Below are 20,760 nucleotides of genomic sequence, written 5' to 3'. Positions count from 1 at the left end.
TCTCCCACTGGTTTTTGAGTATTATGATTCCTGATGTCAGATTTGTGTCCATTAATTCTTTTGCGTAGAGACTGTCCGGTTTGGCCAATGTACATGGCAGAGGGGCATTGCTGGCACATGATGGCATATATCACATTGGTAGATGTGCAGGTGAACGAGCCCCTGATGGTATGGCTGATGTGATTAGGCCCTGTGATGATGTCACTTGAATAGATATGTGGACAGAGTTGGCATCGGGCTTTGTTACAAGGATAGGTTCCTGGGTCAGTGTTTTTGTTCAGTGATGTGTGGTTGCTGGTGAGTATTTGCTTTAGGTTGGGGGGTTGTCTGTAAGCGAGGACAGGTCTGTCTCCCAAGATCTGTGAGAGTAAAGGATCATCTTTCAGGATAGGTTGTAGATCTCTGATGATGCGCTGGAGAGGTTTTAGTTGGGGGCTGAAGGTGACAGCTAGTGGTGTTCTGTTATTTTCTTTGTTGGGCCTGTCTTGTAGGAGGTGACTTCTGGGTACTCGTCTGGCTCTGTCAATCTGTTTTTTCACTTCAGCAGGTGGGTATTGTAGTTTTAAGAATGCTTGATAGAGATCTTGTAGGTGCTTGTCTCTATCTGAGGGATTGGAGCAAATGCGGTTATATCTCAGAGCTTGGCTGTAGACAATGGATCGTGTGGTGTGTCCTGGATGGAAGCTGGAGGCATGTAGGTAAGTGTAGCGGTCAGTAGGTTTCCGGTATAGGGTGGTATTTATGTGACCATCGCTTATTAGCATAGTAGTGTCCAGGAAATGGACCGCTTGTGTGGATTGATCTAGGCTGAGGTTGATGGTGGGATGGAAATTATTGAAATCATGGTGGAATTCCTCAAGGGCTTCTTTTCCATGGGTCCAGATGATGAAGATGTCATCAATATAGCGCAAGTAGAGTAGGGGCGTTAGGGGACGAGAGCTAAGGAAGCGTTGTTCTAAGTCAGCCATAAAAATGTTGGCATACTGTGGGGCCATGCGGGTACCCATAGCAGTGCCGCTGACTTGAAGGTATATATTGTCCCCAAATGTGAAATAGTTGTGGGTGAGGACAAAGTCACAAAGTTCAGCCACCAGGTTAGCTGTGACATTATCGGGGATACTGTTCCTGATAGCTTGTAGTCCATCTTTGTGTGGAATATTGGTGTAGAGGGCTTCTACGTCCATAGTGGCCAGGATGGTGTTTTCTGGAAGATCACCGATGGATTGTAGTTTCCTCAGGAAGTCAGTGGTGTCTCGAAGATAGCTGGGAGTGCTGGTAGCGTAGAGTCTGAGGAGAGAGTCCACATAACCAGACAAGCCTGATGTTAGGGTGCCAATGCCTGAGATGATGGGGCGTCCAGGATTTCCAGGTTTATGGATCTTGGGTAGCAAATAGAATATCCCTGGTCGGGGTTCTAGGCATGTGTCTGTACAGATTTGTTCCTGTGCTTTGTCAGGGAGTTTTTTTAGCAGATGGTGTAGTTTCTTTAGGTAATCCTCAGTGGGATCAGAGGATAATGGCCTGTAGAATGTGGTGTTAGAGAGCTGTCTAGCAGCCTCTTGGTCATATTCCAATTTATTCATGATGACGACAGCACCTCCTTTGTCAGCCTTTTTGATTATGATGTCAGGGTTGTTTCTGAGGCTGTAGATGGCGTTGTGTTCAGCATGGCTGAGGTTATGGGGCAAGTGATGTTGCTTTTCCACAATTCCACAATTTTCCAGCACGTGCAAAGGCTGAAATTGTGGAAAAGCAACATCACTTTCCCCATAACCTCAGCCATGCGTATATATATCTCCTCAATATGTTTCACTCTATATGCATTCGAAGAAGTGGGCTGTAGCCCACGAAAGCTTATGCTCTAATAAATTTGTTAGTCTCTAAGGTGCCACAAGTACTCCTGTTCTTTGTACCTATACTGTGTATCTTCTAACCCCTCTATGTTAGTGGTTTCCCGGGATTGACATTTCCATGTCGGATGAAAAAAATATGTATTATATAATGAATCTCAGAAAACTGAGATGTTAGATATAGTGTATTTCATTGGGCTGTTGTATTTTGGGGGTCACGCTTTTAAAGCAATCTTAACATCTCTAATATTGGGTGCCTCAAAACTCAGATGTGCAGATGCAAATGGAGCAGTTAGCCTAGTTGCAAGGAGATATTTTGCTTGTGGGGTATTGTAGTGAGTCGGTGTGGCTCCCCTCCTGTCCTGAAGAGGGAGCACCATTTCAGACACCCGAGTGGGCGGAGCCACCGCCGCCTGTCCCCGCCCCCCGGAAGTCACGGGGCGGGACAGGAAGTATAAAGGCCGGCCGCCAGAGCTCAGTCAGGCCCCGGCCACCGCAGGGAGCAGACGTGCGGCCGGGAGCTCCCCGCCAGGATACCGCTGAGGCCCGAGGCGGACGCCCTAGCTGGCCGGAGCTGCCCCGAGCTCACTACGAGGAGGAGCCGCCGGAGCCCGTCCGCTCCCGTCGTTGGGAGGGGCCCTTGGAACTCCCCCACAGCGACCTGGAGGGGGAGGCCCCACCAGAACCCCTTCGGCCCTGCTGTTATCCGGAGGAGCCGCCCGAGTGCCATTGGCCGGACTTCCCTACGGAGCTGCCGGACCTGCCACCAAGCCCCGGCCGAGAGGAGCCCCCGCTGATGGACTGGACCGAGCCCGGTGCCACGGACGAGGTAGGCCCTGAGGGGGATACTGGAAGTAGCCCGGGAGTAGCCGACCCTGGTCAGGCTGTAGACGCATGCGAACCCATGTCAGTGTGTTTCGGTCAGGATACCCCACTGACCGGCAGCGGCAGTAACCGCTGCTAGGGTCCCGGGCTGGGACACAGTGGAGTGGGTGGGGCTGTGTCCCCCCCTGCCACCCGCACTCAGGGGTGGCAGGCTTCTCCCTCACCCAACGGTCAGGTAGGAACCTGAGCCCCTTACCTGCCTGGTTGCTCAGCCCTTGCACCCGAGGGCCTGAGCTAATTGACTGTTTGTGCTCCGCCCTGAACCAGGGCCAGAGCTACTAAACTGCTTACCCGCTCAGCCCCTGCTCCAGAGGGCCTGAGCTACTCAACTGCTTATCTGCTCAGCCCCTGCTCCAGGGGGCCTGAGCTACTTAACTGTTTGCCTGCCCAGTCCCTGCACCAGAGGGCCTGGGCTCCTGAACTGTTTGCCTGCTCAGCCCCTGCTCCAGAAGGCCTGAGCTAATTGACTGTTTGTGCTCCGCCCTGAACCAGGGCCAGAGCTACTAAACTGCTTACCCGCTCAGCCCCTGCTCCAGAGGGCCTGAGCTACTCAACTGCTTATCTGCTCAGCCCCTGCTCCAGGGGGCCTGAGCTACTTAACTGTTTGACTGCCCAGACCTGCTCCAGAGGGCCTGGGCTCCTGAACGGTGTGCCTGCCCAGCCCCTGCTCCAGAGGGCCTGGGCTCCTGAACGGTGTGCCTGCCCAGCCCCTGATCCAGAGGGCTTGGGCTCCTGAACGGTGTGCCTGTCCAGCCCCTGATCCAGAGGGCTTGGGCTCCTGAACTAGTTGCTTGCCCAGCCCCTGCCCCAGAGGGCCTGGGCTTCTGAACTGCCTGCTTGCCCAGCCCCTGCCCCAGAGGGCCTGGGCTTCTGAACTGCTTGCTTGCCCAGCCCTGCACCGGAGGGCCTGGGCTCTTTAACTGTGGTTTACTCAGCCCCTCCACCAGAGGGCCTGAGTCCTGAGCTAACTGACTGTTTCTTCCGTGAGTAGGGAGTCGGTGTGGCTCCCCTCCTGTCCGGAAGGGTCGAGCCCCGACTCGGACCTTTTACACGTATCATTAGAGTTTTGGAGCATTCTAAAATGTTATGGGCATCCTAAAATGTGGTCTCTCAAACTGGGTGCCCAAAAAAGAAACTAGAGGCTGATTTTGAAAATTTGGCCTATTAGGTTTTTCACTTAGACAGCTGTTATAGATCATGAGAGTGATGTTGAACTGCAAGCGTATAGAATGGTTTGATGTAACCCACATGGGCACTTAACTCCCAACAATGTATTGCCTTAGTTCGTCATTTTAAATTTTGTATTCAAATATTTGGGGAGAATATGACACAGGACAGAGCAAATTAAGCAGCCACAAAAACCCAGGCCACCAAAACAAACAAACAAAGCAGTAACTGATGTTGAGGATAGAAGCTTTCCATTAGTTCCCATTGTGATATGTGAATACCTGTCCAAAACCACCACCACAGCTGGCATTAACTACCAATTATGTTGTCAATCTCAGCAGAGAAGCTAAGGAATGAGGATCATGGAGACTGAATTACCCCCTCTTTCTTAGAGTGGTCCGGCCAGTTCAGGGTTTCCTTACTGTGACTGGGGAAGCTGCACTGTCATTGCTTGTTCATAAAGAAAGGACTCGGGGAGCGGGGAAGCAGTCCTACAAGGGATTGAACTCCTGCCAAAAGGTTTAGAACACCCTCCACTCCCATTGATTTTAACAGATGATGAAGGTGCCCCAAACCGGACAGATTCAGGCTCTTAGTGTGCAGAGGCCCAGTCCTGTTCTCAATGCAGTCTGATTTCAGTGGAGTTACTGCTAATGTGCACTTAGAGGAAAATGAAGCCCAGAGTTTTTTTGCCAGTGAATTCAGTGGAGGCAAGAAAGGGATCCCGATTGTGTCAAACTGGCACCTTCAACCACTGCTAAGAGCTCTCCGTTAGGCACCAAAAGAAATGATCAGATTCTCTAACGGGCTCAGGATGGTGGCTACTGAGCACTTTCAAAACTTTAGCCGTAAGTGTCATAATGGGAGTTGCAGGGAGCTGAGAACTCCTGAAAATCTGCCCCTGATTTCTGGATGCTGAGCTATCTAGAAAAATCTGGCCCCAGCTTTACAAGCCCTTTTTACATTTTTTTTTAAAGCTCTTCCTTTTAAAACTCCAGCCATTTTAACTCTCCGATGCAGTGTTTGAAACATAGATGGGAGGAGAGAAGTTTTTCTTGAAAAAGGGGGAAAAAATGGATAATATGAACAATGAATCAAATATATTCAACAGACGAATCTATTACTTGCATAGAACAAGAACAACATGACTAAATCTTAATGATTTTTATTAAGAGATTCCACACAGCTAAAAAAAATTAAATATCTTAATATTAAAAATGATTTTGGACCTAATATGTAATCTCTTAACTGAAGAAAAAAACAAGAGAGGTGCATTTTTCTTCCTTAAAATTTCAAGATAAATGGAGATCGAGCAAGCATACAGATAAATCACAGTCCTGAATGGGTTGCCAAATAAGGTCTATTATTAATCAAATGCAAGGGAGATGTTTTTTGTTTCTGATGGAGTTTGAAAGGGGAGACTGTGGCTAAAGAGGAGACTTCTACTTGTTCTATGTTGTTTGAATAACATAAAATAGCCTGGCTTGTCACTAGTGGTTTGTTGTTCCATAAGGAAAAGTGTGTTCATTATTTAGCATTCGCAGCCCATTCTTATTGTGTAGCTGGCTGATGTGGTGAGTTCTGTCATTTAAAAAAATGAATACAAGCTATGAAGTTCAACCCAGGGCCCGGTCCAGGGTCCACTGAAGTCTATATTTTGAATCAAGTCCTAAGAATTGGGTTCCCTCACTTGGAATCAGCTTCACTGGAATCATTCTATCTATCGTCCTCCTAATCCATAACAACATACATTTCCTGACCAGGTCCTCCACCACAGCTACTTCCCTTATTCTACATATGAGTACTCCCATTGACTCCATCAGTGCTGTCTAAGTACTTAGCCAAGTTGTGTGCATTTGTGGGTTGGAATGAACAACTGGATTGTCTTTCATCTTTGAAGGGCTGATTTCTTTCTTTCTCACAAAGCACAACCCTGACTGTAGCCAGCTTAAACAGGAGACAGGCCCTGGCATGGGATGCAGCATGAATTTGGTGACATGACATGCCCTGCCTACACTTCCTTTTGTAGACCAGTCACTGCTTTAAAAAAAAAAAAGATTAAAAGGTTAGTTCTTATTTGGTGCAAAGGTTATCTTCTGAATGTAACTGCAGAGCCTTATGGAGCCCCGGTTGACCAGTTGGTATATACTGCCATCCTTGCAAGTCACAGCTGTGCCCTTGGTTACTTTTTGCCAAATCCCTTCCAACATGTAAGTAGCAATTGCCCTCACTGAGTCTATGGCAAATTTGATCTTTGACCCCTTTTAAAAATTAACTGGGTGCAATGAAAGCCTCTGAAAAAGTTCTTAAGGTGTGAGAACACCTCTTTGTTTTGGGGCTAGGACAGCTAATGGAAGGACAGTCCAGTGGTTAGGGTACTAGCATGAGACTTGAGAGAGCTAAGTTCTAATTCCCTGCTCTCTCTCAGGCCTTCATGTGTGATCTTATTTATACCCAGATTTTAGTATTTTTATGGTGTTCTGCCCCATGCTGACATGTCTCTTTATGGCTGGAAGTTGAAGCTAGACAAATTCAGACTGGAAATAGCCATGCATTTTTTCCAGTGAGGGTGACTTACCACTGGAACAATTTACCAAGGGTTGTGGTAGATTCTCCATTCCTGGTAACAATTAGATCACCATTGGATTTTTTTTTTTTAATTATCTTGTGGACGTTCTATGGCTTGTGTTATACAGAAGGTCAGATTAGATGATCACAGTGGTCTCTTCTGGCCTTGGAACCTATGAACTCAACTATTGTCTGATGGCATTTTTCCAGTTTTTTAGAATAGTTCACATATGAACTAAGAACTAGCCTGAGAAACTCCCATCGTGTGTGATTAGAACCTGAAAACTGTGTCTGAGGATGAAATTGTCTCCAACTGTAACTATAGTGGTGCAGTACCAATGCAATCCATCCTTTATAGCTTTACCTCCAACTATTGGCATAAAATGCTATCAGCAAGCTTAACATAGTCTCTTCTTTACCTGGCTTCTGGTGATGAGATGCCTGTGTGAAAACCAGAATCTTGTAAAGAATGAAGAAAATAAAAAGATGACACTCTCCTCTTTTAGTAGTTTACTCTGATTTTATTAATGGTATTGCTTTGTGGGGAAAAACTCAATGGGTTCCACCTACTATTGTTGGCACATGGTGGAGGTCAAAGTCTATTGTAACCAGTGTAAACTGGGAGTAATCCCATTGGCACAGTAGAGTTACTCTCATTTTATGCTGGTATAACTGAGAGCAGAATCTGGCCTTAGGTCAAGATGAGGAAAATCAACTTCATTACTTAAAAGAAGCATGTGGAGAAGGTCACTAAACTCTGTGGCACTGGAATCTTAATGAGTGATCCAAAACAACAAGAGGGTCAAGGAAACTTTTACTTACACGCACTACTTTGCACAGTGCTAAAAGTGCTGTGTTTTTGTTACAGTGCGGGAGGTAGCTTTATTTGCAGTTCTCTTCTGGGGATTGAGAATAGAAACATTTCTATTGGGACTTAGAATCATAGAGATTTAAAAATGGAAAGACCTTTTGGGTCCAGTTGCCAGAGGCGGCCTGTGTTTTTTGCAGTTCAAAGCAGAAGCGAATATTGGTATGTCTAAATATTAGTTATCTATCCATTTGCACTCAAAAGGTAGTTAGGTCTCTAGGCTAATTACACCTGCAAATTGTGAGTGCAAAAACAAAATGGTTCAGTTTTCAGGTGCAAAATTGTACCCCCAAAAAAGGAGGCTATGTTAAGACCAGGCTGGAAATTCAACTTATTAGGCCATCTAGTTCAACCATCTGCCAGTGCAGGAGTGTTCTGTGCTACACATTTCCTAGTGCTGTGTTCAGTGCAGTTTTAACTGCTACAAATTGTGTGGTTTCCACCCCTGCCTTTGGGTGATTGTTCTATTGTCTAACACAGCACTTCCCAAACTTATGAAAGTTGAGCCTCCTATCAGAAAAATGAAGCCATTGGAGCCCTCTCCCTCAACTCCACCATGTGTTAAAAAGGCAGTTTGGCCTTTATATATACATATGTATATGTTTACCATGCCCCACATTTTCAAAAATGCTGGTCTAACAGATCTCTCTGGGGCATGGGTTGTCTGTTTGTTCTGTTTGTACAGTGCCTAGTACAATGGAGTTCTGGTCCATGACTGGGGCTTCTAGGCAGTACCATAATACAATTAATAAACAATCTCACTGTCAGCACACTTCCCACAAGAACTGCCCGCCTCCAGAAGAAAACATGTATGCCCGCAGTTCCCGCTGACTTGCTATGACATCTGCTGTGGCAGCTGTTCATGCATTCATTTCAAGTGTCAGTCTTGGATGAACAATGGCATATCAGGGTCAACAGCTATGTCCTCACACAGAGTGGCAGCAACTCTGGGATAGAGACACGTGGTTGATGAACTTCAGAAGCCCTAACTTACACACACCTGTTTGCAACCTGGGACGCAGATCCTGGACTAGGCTTAACAGGCTGCTGACTGGAACAGCCAGAGTGGCTTCTACAACAGAGAAATTTGGCTTAGCCCAATCTTCAGAACGACTGGAGCTGCAATACAGACCTAAACTGTGGGGGAGGAGTACACAATTAGACTGGAGGATGGACTGCAACACCTTACTCCCCTTGATGTTCAGCCAACTAATTGCTGCATCAATCTAGATGGCAACCTGTGACACATAGGAGAGGAGAAGAACTCCACGAGTGGTCCCACTGAAGTTGGAAGTATTCATATGACTAGCTGCTAGGGTTGCCAGCCCTCCAGGATTGTCCTGGAGTCTCCAGGAATTAAAGATTAATCTTTAATTAAAAATTGTCATGTGATGAAACCTCCAGGAATATGTCCAACCAAAACTGGCAACCCTACTAGCTGCTTACCATTGTAAGTAGGAGTTAACAATCTCGCCCAGGGAGGTGTCCATCATCTCCCTGTTTCCTGATCCCTGTGTCTCCAGGCCAGCATTTTTTGTAACAAATCACCCTACCAATTGGTTTCTACTTTGATGTTTGTTCCAGATCTATCCCTTCCATTCATTATTAGCTAGATTCTGCAGGTGAACAATACCACACTTCATGAGTAGCCCTATTGCTTTAAATGGGGTTGTTCATACAGTGAAGTACTAATAAATAGGGGGGGGGGGGGGAAATCTGGCCCTGAAATAATATCTGTGTTGGATTATTTTTCCATAGTTGTGTCATGCATTTTCCCAAGTTGATATAATTGTTATTCCTTGCCCAAGGGGCTAAATACTGAAGTCTCAGTTTTACCCAATATTTACTAAGTCTGAATATAAACCATAGGCCAGTTTCTTTAGCCTTCACTCACACAGAATAGTACTTTACTCCCATTACAATCAATGGGACCACTTGTGAGGTGAAATATTAGTGTGGGGGTGGGGAATGAAGGCTATTAATAATAAAGATGTGCTATAGCATTAGATGGTTGTCTGGGATGACTTGATTTTGCCTTGCTTTTACATAGATGGACCACCTCAGTTGGTGTAAATTGGCATAGTTGTATTGACTTAAATGGAGTTATGCCTTTTACACTAGCTGAGGTGCTGGTCCGTTGTTTCTAGAAGCTCTTTGGATCAAATAAAGTTGATCAGCAGTCCCTTGAGTCCGTCTTTTATATAAACCATGGTGAAACATGATGGTACTCATACTGCCTGCTATAAAGCTTTCCTTGGGAGTTTAGTTGTTAAAGGCAGTCGCTCTGATCCTGTTTTGGCCATTATTTGTATCTTTTCATTCCAGGTGACAGAATCATTTTTTAAATGACGTGCCATGTGAGCTGGTTGTGTGAAGAACAGTGAACCACCTTAATAAATTATAGGTGGATTTATAGGTTCTGCTCAGGGCCATGGTAGCAGGGCTGAATTGAAAGGACAAGCGCAATTCTCCTTCAGATAGGAGAGCTCCATTGGCTTTATATATATATATATATATATATATATAAAAAAGGGGGGGGGGGAGGAAGAGTGAAGGAAAAAAAGTTATGTCCATTTCAACTGCAGTCCAATTTCAAGGTGATTGCCCTGCACCTGCATTACAGTTTGTTTCCCTCTGTTACTTCGATTTATTAAAAGCCTGCACGTAACAGAAGTGTGCGGGTAGGTGTATATGTGTGAAGGACCTGATTCAAAACTTATTGAAATCCATGGAAACACTCCAGTGAATTCAATGGACTTTGAGTAGTTTTGGGTCTGATCCAATCTCAGAGAAGAGTAAGTGCTATAGGTTTCAGAAAAGGTTGTGCCTGAACTACTGGTGCACGGTTAGTTGGCATCCTGGCCCTAGTGCTCATCCTGCCCCTGCAATGGATCAAATATGGAGGGACAGAAACATTCTTCATTGTTAGTGCAATGGCTGATAAAGTGAATGTTCAGGGGAGGGGTTATGGTTAGTCTAAGCACCAGAACACCAGTGTTTTGTTGGGGGGGTGGGGAGGAGAAGGAGATGCACCACATGAGCACAGTGACATCAGCAATCAACAGTAGCTTTATGGCTTGAGGTGCCTTTGTTAGATGCCACTGTAATGGCAGCACTGCTGTTCAGCACCAGTCTTACAGCTGATGTGTTGGGTGAACATAGGGTTGCAAACTTTCTAATTGCACAAAACCAAACACCCTTACCCCACCTCCTTCCCCGACCTTTCCCAAGGCTCTGCCCCTTCTCTGAGGCCCCGCCCCCACCCACTCCATCCCCCCTCACTCTCCCCCATCCTCACTTACTTTCACTGGGCTGGGGCAGGGGGTTGGGGTGCGGGAGGGGGTGAGGGCTCCAGCTGGGGGTGCGGGCTCTGGGTTGGGACTGGGGATGAAGGGTGCAGGGGTGGTGGCCCAGGCTGGGGCCAAGGGGTTTGGAGTGTGGGAGTGGGCTCAGGGCAGGGGGTTGAGATACAGGAGGGGGTTCTGACCTGGGGCAGGGGGTTGGTGTGCGGGAGGGGGTTCGGGCTCCAGCCAGGCAATGCTTACCATAGGTGGCTCCTGGTCGACTGCACAGCAGGGCTAAGGCAGGCTCCCTGGCTATGCACAGCTCTCAGAAGCGGCGCCGAGGCAGAGGCGCGGCCAGCCGGCTCTGCGCGCTGCCCACGCCTGCTGGCACCACCCCCGCAGCTCCCATTGGCCGTGGTTCCCGGCCAATGGGATCTGCGGAGCCAGTGCTCAGGGCAGAGTCAACATGTGGAGCTTCCCTGATCGCACCTGCGCCTACGAGCTGCAGAGACATGCCAGCCGCTTCCAGGAGCCACGCGGAGCCAGGGCATGCAGGGAGCCTGCCTTAGCCCCACTGCACTTCCAACTGGACTTTTAACGGCCTGGCCAGTGGTGCTGACTGGAGCCGCCAGGGTCCCTTTTCGACTGGACATTCTGGTTGAAAACCCGACGGCTAGCAAGCCTAGGTGAACATGCAGGCAGAGTGATTCTGGCCAGGGTGTAGTGCCCCAAAGGCGGCTCCTCCCATATCACAGTGTGTGCTCGCTCCATGCTAGCACTTTGGCTCAATGCTGAATCTGAAGCATGTGTGCCAGTCCGTATGTAAGCCAAATGAATAAAAGCACCACAGTGTTAGAAGCTTCCATCTGTAAGGAGCCCTAGTCCTTTCCCTGCTATCAAAATAACCAGATATCCTGGCTTCAGTGGAGACTTCTGACCTTGTCAAGATGTTGCCATGCCCTATCTCTGCTGCCTCGTGAGATGCAGGAGGTCACAGGGTGGTGGTTCTAATTCCCAAGCACTAAAGGAGGACAGCAACAGGAATGTGAAAGTTTGTAAGCTTTTGGGGGCAGGAACTGCTTGGTTCTTCATGTCTACATGGTGCTTGGCACAACGGGGCACTCCTCTTTGTTTGAGGTTGTTGGTGTTCCTGTAATACAAATATCAATTATAAGAAAAAAGAGCAAAGCTGTGTATCACCATGGGAGGCCCAGTGATCATTGTAGGGTGTGTTGTGGAGCAGGTGGGGAACACTTGACTGTCCTGATCATTGTGAAGTTATATTAAGGTTCCTAAAACATTTTCTCTTGAAACCGTCTTTGCTATGAATGTCCTACCCAAAAAACATGCAGAGGTCACTAGTGAGCAGTGGGAAATGCTGATATTCCCTCTGCAAAACATCTTTCAAATTGACCATTAATGGAAAATGTATTTTGCACCATAGAGCAAATTGAATTGCATTAGAATGCTGCGCTTTAACTGGAGTAGTGAATTAGATGAGAGAGATAATTTGGGGTGCATTTCCTACTGGGTATAATACCCAATTTATTTTCATTTACGTTAATTTCTTTACATGAGTGACTGCAAGATGCATTAAACTGTTAAATGCTGACAATTCCCAGTTGTTAGATGCAAAAATAGAAATGTTTAATGAAATATATATATATACCCCACTGACATGGATGATATTGGTATGCAAAATAATAGGATTGTGTTAATCAGCCATGCCATTGAATTTTGTAGGGTACTGCAAATGTTCAAAGGGTCCTCTTGGAATGGCAAAACAAATACATTTAAACAGGATTTAATAGGGTGATATGATGATGACACCATGAGTGAAATACTAGGAAATGAAAACCTACACTTGGGTAGACCCATCATGGGACTGAAAGAGGGGGAAAAGCAGCCTCTGTTTTGGTTGTGAATCATCTCCCAGGCAAATCAGTGAAAGGTAATATTCTTTTTAATTTATGCATCTCATTGCAATATCAATTATATCTGCCTAATATCTGTCCTACCTAGCTTGCCTATTAGTGGAGGAAGCAGCTAGGGAGCAGCGTGCTGTGGTAATATCAAGTAAGCAGGTGATGAGCTCTGGGCGATGCAGATTTAATTCTGAACCTGCCATCTCATAGAACTGGAGGCTGTCAAAGTCTGCCTTTAAAACCAGAGAGGAGGTAAGTGCTAAATCTGAATCTAACCGTCTCTAAAATTTAGGAGGAGGGTTGGATTTGGTTCAAGATGATCACTACTTAACACAAATAATAAACATTGATTGAAACTGGTTAATTGATGCAACTTTTACACTAGCCTTATTTGCACTTAGCCTTACTTATAACAGTAGCAATAAAAATTCTTTGGGCCAGATACTGATCCCATTTATTCTGGTGTAAATCCAGAAATCTCCATTGATTTTAGTTGAAGTTACTCTCGATTTACTTCAGTGTAAATAAGAATGGAATCCTTCTGATCCTTGTTTAATGCATTTTCATGAAGCTAAATTAAATATAAAATTGACTTTGTCACCTAAGAATACAATTGCGTCATACAAACTGTTGGAAATTCTTAGAGTTGGAAGCTATGCAGGACACAGTGCCCACTGATATAATTTAAAAAGTGTCTGCAAATGGTGCTTAATTTGGCAGTAAAGTTTAGAGGAGCTAAATTCCTTCTGTTTTTTTTTTTTTTTTTTTTTTTTAAAGGTATTTCCAATATTTACAAGTTGGGAATTTATTATTTTTCTTTAGCAAAGTCAGCTATAATTTTTAAATTTAACAAACAAATTTCCTTTGTGTAACACTTAGTGATTTAACTAGACCCCTTGTCATGTTGGGCCAGATCCTCAGCTGGTGTAAATAGGCATAGCATTGTTGGACAACAATGGAATCAGCGGCTTTACACCTCTTATGGATCTGACCCATAATATATTTTCCTTTACTATAAAAGGCCGGAATTATTATGATTATTTTAGCTACAGAAATGCCACAGGTTATTAAACTAACACCAGAAATGAATATAATCAGATCTCGTATATAATTAATGAGCTCTGCCTTAATGTGATAGCTTCTAGGGGTAAGTCTTGCACCTATAATGATCTTCTAACCTAATAACATTGGGAATAATGAATTGGCATGGCACTTCTCTTTTGTGACTGGGGTATACCTATAGGGTTCTATTTTACCACCCATATATATAAAAATACAAGAGAATGTAACATTTTCGAATGAGAAAAGCACAGCCTTCCTGTATAATAAAGCTGGTATTGAATAGCGGGTATCTGTGGAAGCAGCACAAACAAGACTTTTAAAATGATTGTTACTTAATGTTACAAACCCTTACATATTGGCAAACATTTATTTCCAGGATGCAATTGCTTAGCTTGGATTCTTTTGGATAATACTGAGGTGAGCTAAGCTCTGTAGGTTAAATTCTGATCTGGTTTATTTCCTTGCAATTCAGTTGGTTTCAGTTATCTTGGATTCTTTTCATTGGCCTCTAAGTCAATGAAGCTTTTTACTTGATTTTTTTTTTTTTCATTTTGGTTAAGGCACTAGACTGGGACTCGGGAGAACTGGGTTCAATTCCTGGCTCTACCACAGATTTTGTGTGTGTCCTTGGGCAAATCTCTGAGGGCCTGATCCAGCTCCCATTGAAGTCAATGACATGAACTCCCACTGGCTTCTCTATATCAGGATCAAAACTTTAGGGCCCAGTCCTGCAATGTGCTGAACACTCTCAACCCCATTAAAACCAACTAGAGTTGAGGGTGCTCAGCACCTTGTCGGATCATGACTTAATGTCAGGGTTTTTTTTTTGTTTTGTTTAAAAAAAAAAAGGGGGTGTGTGTCTATTGCTTCCCTACCTCACAGCAATTCATTAATGAGGATAAATTCATTAATACCTGTGTGGTGCTTGGACACTCTAGTACTGGAGACCGAGGGACAAATGTTATAGATCACTTGCAAGTTTAATCTAGTGTAAATGGTGGAGTCTCTGTAACTTGAAGTCTTTAAGTCATGATTTGAGGACTTCAGTAACTCACCCAGAGGTTTGGGGTCTGTTACAGGAGTGGGTGGGTGAGGTTCTGTGGCCTGCAATGTACAGGAGGTCAGACTAGATGATCATGATGGTCCCTTCTGGCTTTAAAGTCCGAGTCTGTTTAAAAGAGCTCAGTTTGCAGCTGCTCCCATTGTGACGCTTACAGCCAGGTTTTCAAAGAGCCGGAAGTGTTTTGTTTCGAGGCTTGGCATGAATTGGACTGCCAGCAGACATGTTCATGAAAGTGAGTACAGGTCGGAGCTGTGTAAGGTACTTCCACAAAACTCTCCTCTTTGCTGATGGGCCAAAAACTTATCCCAGTTCTGGGATAAGCTGTTGCCAGCTTTTGCTCAGGAATGTGTCATGGGTTTTTTGATGTGGGGGTCTCCCCCAACTAGGAATTATGTTCTAGCTCACTCTCAAAGGCTTGAACTCAGGATCTACCTCTCAATGTCTATCTTCTTGAGAGGGATATCATTCATTTTAGTGACAAGGTTACCTATGTTCTAGATGAATTTGGTGTCTCCTAAGTGAAAGTATTGTTGAAAATGTTTTAGCTCATAAACAAGGACTCCTGTATAGAAGGATTTATTTACACACAGGGATCAATCCCACAGCTGCATATGCTCATCCTGTGTGAGTGATTATTTTTGTTTGTTTCTATGTTCCTCATTTGGAATTTTTATCCTTGCATCCTACATTTGGACCTTGGCAATCCAAGAGATGTGGCTCAGCTATCCAGAGGTGAGGAATTATTATTCACACAAGTAGTCACATTAATGTGACTAGTTGTATGAGAGAGGATGACTCATGAGTAGTGGTTGCAGGATCAGGATCTAAGGGCTGGTCTACACTGGGGGGGGGATCGATCTAAGATACGCAACTTCAGCTACGCGAAAAGCGTAGCTGAAGTCGAAGTATCTTAGATCGAATTACCTGGGGTCCACATGGCGCGGGATCGACGGCCGCGGCTCCCCCGTCGACTGCGCTACCGCCGCTCGCTCTGGTGGAGTTCTGGAGTCGACGGTGAGCGCGTTCGGGGATCGATATATCGCGTCTTAACGAGACGCGATATATCGATCCCGGATAAATCGATTGCTACCCGCCGATACGGCGGGTAGTGAAGACGTACCCTTCAAGAATAACTTTCCTCTTCATTCAGCTCCTGCTTGGGCAACATCTACCAAACAAACAAACAAAAATCGATACTGTAACTATGAAACAAAGACATAGCATAATATAGCACAGGCTATTGATACCTGCTAGTCTACTATTAATCTCTCCTTTGGAGCCTCTTTCTCACTCACTCACTCACTCACGCCCGTCACCCCAATCGGGGTATGGGCCGCCAACCACAGATCTCCAGAGTCCTTTATCCTGGGCCATTTGCTCTAGCTGGTTCCAGGTATAGCCCATTTTTATGCTATCAGCCTGAAGGTCGCGTCGCCAGGTGTTTCTTGGACGGCCTCTTTTCCGCTTGCCTTGGGGGTTCCACCGCAATGCCTGTCTAGTGATGTTGGTTGGCTGCTTGTGTAGTGTGTGTCCTATCCAACCCCACCTTCTCCTTCTAATTTCTTCCTCTGCTGGAAGTTGACGGGTCCCCTCCAAGAGGTAGATGTTGCTGATGGTGTCCGGCCAGCGGATCTGGAGAATCCTTCTAAGGCAACTATTTATGAAAGTCTGGATCTTCCTGGTGGTTGTTTTAATTATCCTCCAGGTTTCAGCTCCATACAATAAGACTGATTTCACGTTGGAGTTGAACAGTCTAATCTTTGTTGCCAAAGACAGCTCTCTAGAGCTCCAGATGTTCTTGAGCTGTAAGAAAGCTGCTCTTGCCTTACCGATCCTTGCTTTGATGTCTGCGTCCGTGCCACCCTGTTGGTCGATGATGCTGCCTAAGTAGGTGAAGGACTGCACTTCTTCCAGAGGGCTTCCATTCAGTGTGACTGGGTCATTACTGATGGAGTTAATCTTGAGGATCTTGGTCTTGTCCTTGTGGATGTTGAGGCCAACCTGTGATGACGTGGCTGCCACTACGTTGGTCTTCTCTTGCATCTGCTGTTTGCTATGCAAAAGGAGTGCAAGGTCATCGGCAAAGTCCAGGTCATCAAGCTGGGTCCACAACGTCCTCTTTCTCAAGTTTCATTCATTTGTCCTCTTTTCTTAGTCATAATTGCTTGAAAGCAAGTGCACAATAAATGTGTATCATAACTATCAGCTAATCACCTCTTGAATTAGAAATGGAAGAACTCAGAGAAATTCACGGTTTTGTCAGAGAAACATCCTCCATTTTGAAACTTAAAAGCTTGTAATTCCAAAGGGATCCATCAGAATAAAAGCTATTTCTTGCTAAATGCACCATCCTATGCTTTCTGCCATGTAAAAATTATTACAGCCTTCCAGATCATTATTTGTATTGGAATATCACCTAGGGTATGTCTACACTGTAGCTGGGAGTGAGCCTCCCAGCCCGGAAAGATGGACTCTCATTAGTGCTGCTTGAGCTAGTGGGCTAAAAATAGTAGTGTGGATATTGCGGTTTGGGCTGTCGAGCCCACCCAACCGCCTACGCTTCGGAGCTATAACCATAACATCAGCACTGCTATTTTTAGTGCACCAGCTCTAGCCTTGTTAGTGTAAGTCTGTCTTGCTAATGTGGGAGGCTCGCTCTCAGCTGCAATGTAGATGTCTCCCTATAGGCCCCAACTGAGACCAGCACCCCCTTGTACAAGGCACTGCACAAAGACAGTGAGAGGCAGTCCCTGCCCTGAAGAACTTGCAATCTAAACAGACCCAAGAACTGGATCCGAATACCCAGTTCAGATTCAGATCCTGATTTCAAATCCCAAAGAACAGGGGTGAAATTCCTGGCACCACTGAAGTAAGTTACAAAACTGCTATTGACTTTGTTAGGTTTGGAATTTCACCCCAGGCTTGATTGGCTCTAATGTTTTAGCTTGAGAGATTCAGATTTGGGGGTTTGGTTGGAGCTCATCTCTAGTTGTGTCAGGAATCTGCCACCAACCACTGAGCTTTGTGTGGCTTTGAAATTCTCCCAATGTCAGCTCCTATACCATCCTCGATATTGTGACTACATTTAACTTCAATAGCAAACAACAAGTGAGAGCTTCTGACCAAATGCTGCTCACCCTTTGTGCCCATGGAGCATGGTTCTGCATTCTGACAACTGATGTAGCAAAAACTCCAGCTGCCATGATGGTTTGTGTTAGCTGGTTTGTGCAGAGATACTGAAAGGAATAGGGAAATTCCATCATAATACCTCTCTAGATCATGTGTGCTTATACCACTCACTCTCCCCTGACTGAAATTGGACAAAACCACTCCTGACATGGAAACCATAAAGTTTATTCCTCCTAGGACTGGATTTGTGAGCTGGCCATGCATTAATTATAGGCACTGACGATCAGGACAAACAGCTGCTTGGACATTAAGAGCAGAATTCCTATCTATGAATCATCCCACAATGCACATACTGCACATGGTCTCTTGGCTACCTGCACTTATGACCATCTGTTTGAATGGCAGTTACCCACTCACAAGGAGGTCAAGCCCATGCCATAAGGCATATGTGCCAAGGAAACATGGTTTAGATGGGTGGCTTGCATAATACTTCAGGGGCTGCATTTTCAGGAAGCCTTTCCTCTGACATAGCACCAATATATCAGTTATAGGCTTCTTTACACTTGAGGACCTCTGTTGACACTTACGATATCTCAAGAGTCAAAGATAGGACAACATAGAAATTGCAGGCTGCCAAAATACGTTATGTAGAAACCATCTTGGAAAGCCACACAGACCATCTGAGGTGTTAAAATATATACAACAAGAAGGTATTGTCAGTAGGTAATTGACAATCTGCAAAAGCATATCCTCGACGGCTCCAGTCACACCGGGGCTTCGGCAATGTCAGCTGCACTGCTAAATGCTACTTTCAAATGGTACAGGCTAAGATTATTTATCTGGCCAGTGTGGACCAATCCACATTTAATTACCCTGCCCTCCTCCCCCCCCGCACCCCCAATCCCCAAAACCCAGCTAGATCCAGTGTGGTCTGTGCCTACTTTGTCAAAGATTTGCACGGGGTTATACGGCACTGCTCCTGTTAACTTCATGTGAGAGAAATGTGGCTAAGTTCCATGCAGCTCTTTGTCATTTTCAAAGGGGTGAAGCAAAGAGAGCTCAAAGTTGAATCTGTGCCCCAAACTGTGGTGTGACGCTGGCAGCCCAGGTGCCACCTCCATGCCAAAGTCCCTAGGCCCCACCGAACACTTACAAATGCATAGCTGGAAACCAGTCTGGCTCACCGGTGTGTTAGTGTGATCAAATAGATATTCAAGCTATAACTCTGTATTTAGTGTTCATGGAATGCTTGTAGGAGGCTGTGTGTATTAATCATAAGAATGGCCCTACCGGGTCAGACCAAGGGTCCATCTAGCCCAGTATCTTGTCTTCCGACAGTGGCCAGTGCCAGGTGCCCCGAGGTAATGAACAGAACAGGCAATCATCAAGTGATCCATCTCCTGTCGCTACCTATAATCCTACCTATAATAGCTGTATCCCATGGTATAAGGCAATGAATAAATGTTTGCTCTGTAACTTAAAATGTTTGATTGTAAATTCTCTGTGGTCATGGGAAAAGCATTACCAAGTATAAAACATTAGTTAGCACCTCTTGGGGTAATCTCCTGCACATCAGGAAGGACTATTGAGTCCCTAATTTAAATGAGAATTGGGTCTCATAGGTTTTGTTGGGGGTGGGGGTGAACTTTCCACCTGTTGCAGCTTGTACAGTAGCTGCTTTTTCAGAAAGCTTGGCCTTCAGTCTATGTAGCAATGCGTGATGTGGAAATTATGGAATAAAATATGACTGTTAGCCAATAGCATGTTTATATTTTACTTAAGCTAAAAGTTGTATAACCATGAACCACATTGCTAGTATCCTTTGTATTTATGCTAAAATGAAATTGTAATAGTAGGTAAACTGTGCGTGAACTCTGTTTTTTGGGTACATGTAGGAACTGTCAGGGGTAAGATGTATGTCTATTAAGGCCTGTCCAATTGCAGTTAATGCTAGTACAGAGCGATAAGGATGATTGGTGCTATATCTTTGTGACCTGAAAAATATGCTCAAAACAAAGATAAGAAATGGCTAACTAGTATGTAATTCTTGGGTAATGCATGAAGTAATCTAATTATTGTAAATAGCTTGGATATAAATACAAGTTATGTTGGGTTCATACTTTGGAGCAAATTTGAAGATGCTGTAAACTGTTCTCTGGAGCAGTGAGATATTAACCCTTGCCTTTGTTTCTGTATTGATTTTTCTATGTTAAATAAATTGATTGATTTGAGCTGAGTTACCTGACATCAAAAAAACAATTGAACCTGTAAGTTTTTCTGTTGGTGACAATCAACAAGAAGCACTGAGTGATGAACTACTTTGTTTGTTAAACTATATTAGTCTTTGAGGCATATCACTATTGGCTTCAATTGATTGATTCAGTGATTATGTACCTGAATCTGAAGAGAACCTGAAATATGATAGCTTCTAGGAGAGAGGTGAACTGTGCCCAGTTTTCTCAATTGAATATCAACCCTATAGCTAGTGATTACCATTTTTAAATGTCAACATTGTGAAATAATCCATTGCAAATCATTTTATAGAAGAAACATCCAGGTAATGTTTCTCCCATAATTCCAAGCCACCTTCCGCATCTTCTTAAGTGCTAGCCTGACCTTATGTAACTGCCAAACCTTCGGCTTCCACCTTGATAACTGCTGTGATGTTCTATGTGATGTTGATACAATAATTTGTGACATAGAAATTTAAAGGCAAGGTCAAATGAACAATTAGTCATTGACTCCTTCACTCACTGTGGCTCATTGCATCCGTTGGCTTTACTTCCTGTTGCTTAGATAAACTGCACCACTCTCTTCTGTGATTAGGCTGCAGGGAATATAATTCATTGTCTGTCTTTCAGGAAGGGTAGTTAGATTGGGACCTATTCACTCTTGCCAATGTTGCTTTGTGTTTATCTTCTGTACATTCCTTGGAATGATTAGGGCCATGGCACTTTAT

The sequence above is a fragment of the Emys orbicularis genome, chromosome 6 (genome assembly GCF_028017835.1).
Source record: "Emys orbicularis isolate rEmyOrb1 chromosome 6, rEmyOrb1.hap1, whole genome shotgun sequence".
NCBI classification, from domain to species: domain Eukaryota; kingdom Metazoa; phylum Chordata; order Testudines; family Emydidae; genus Emys; species Emys orbicularis.
Note: the sequence above shows the minus strand (reverse complement) of the source record.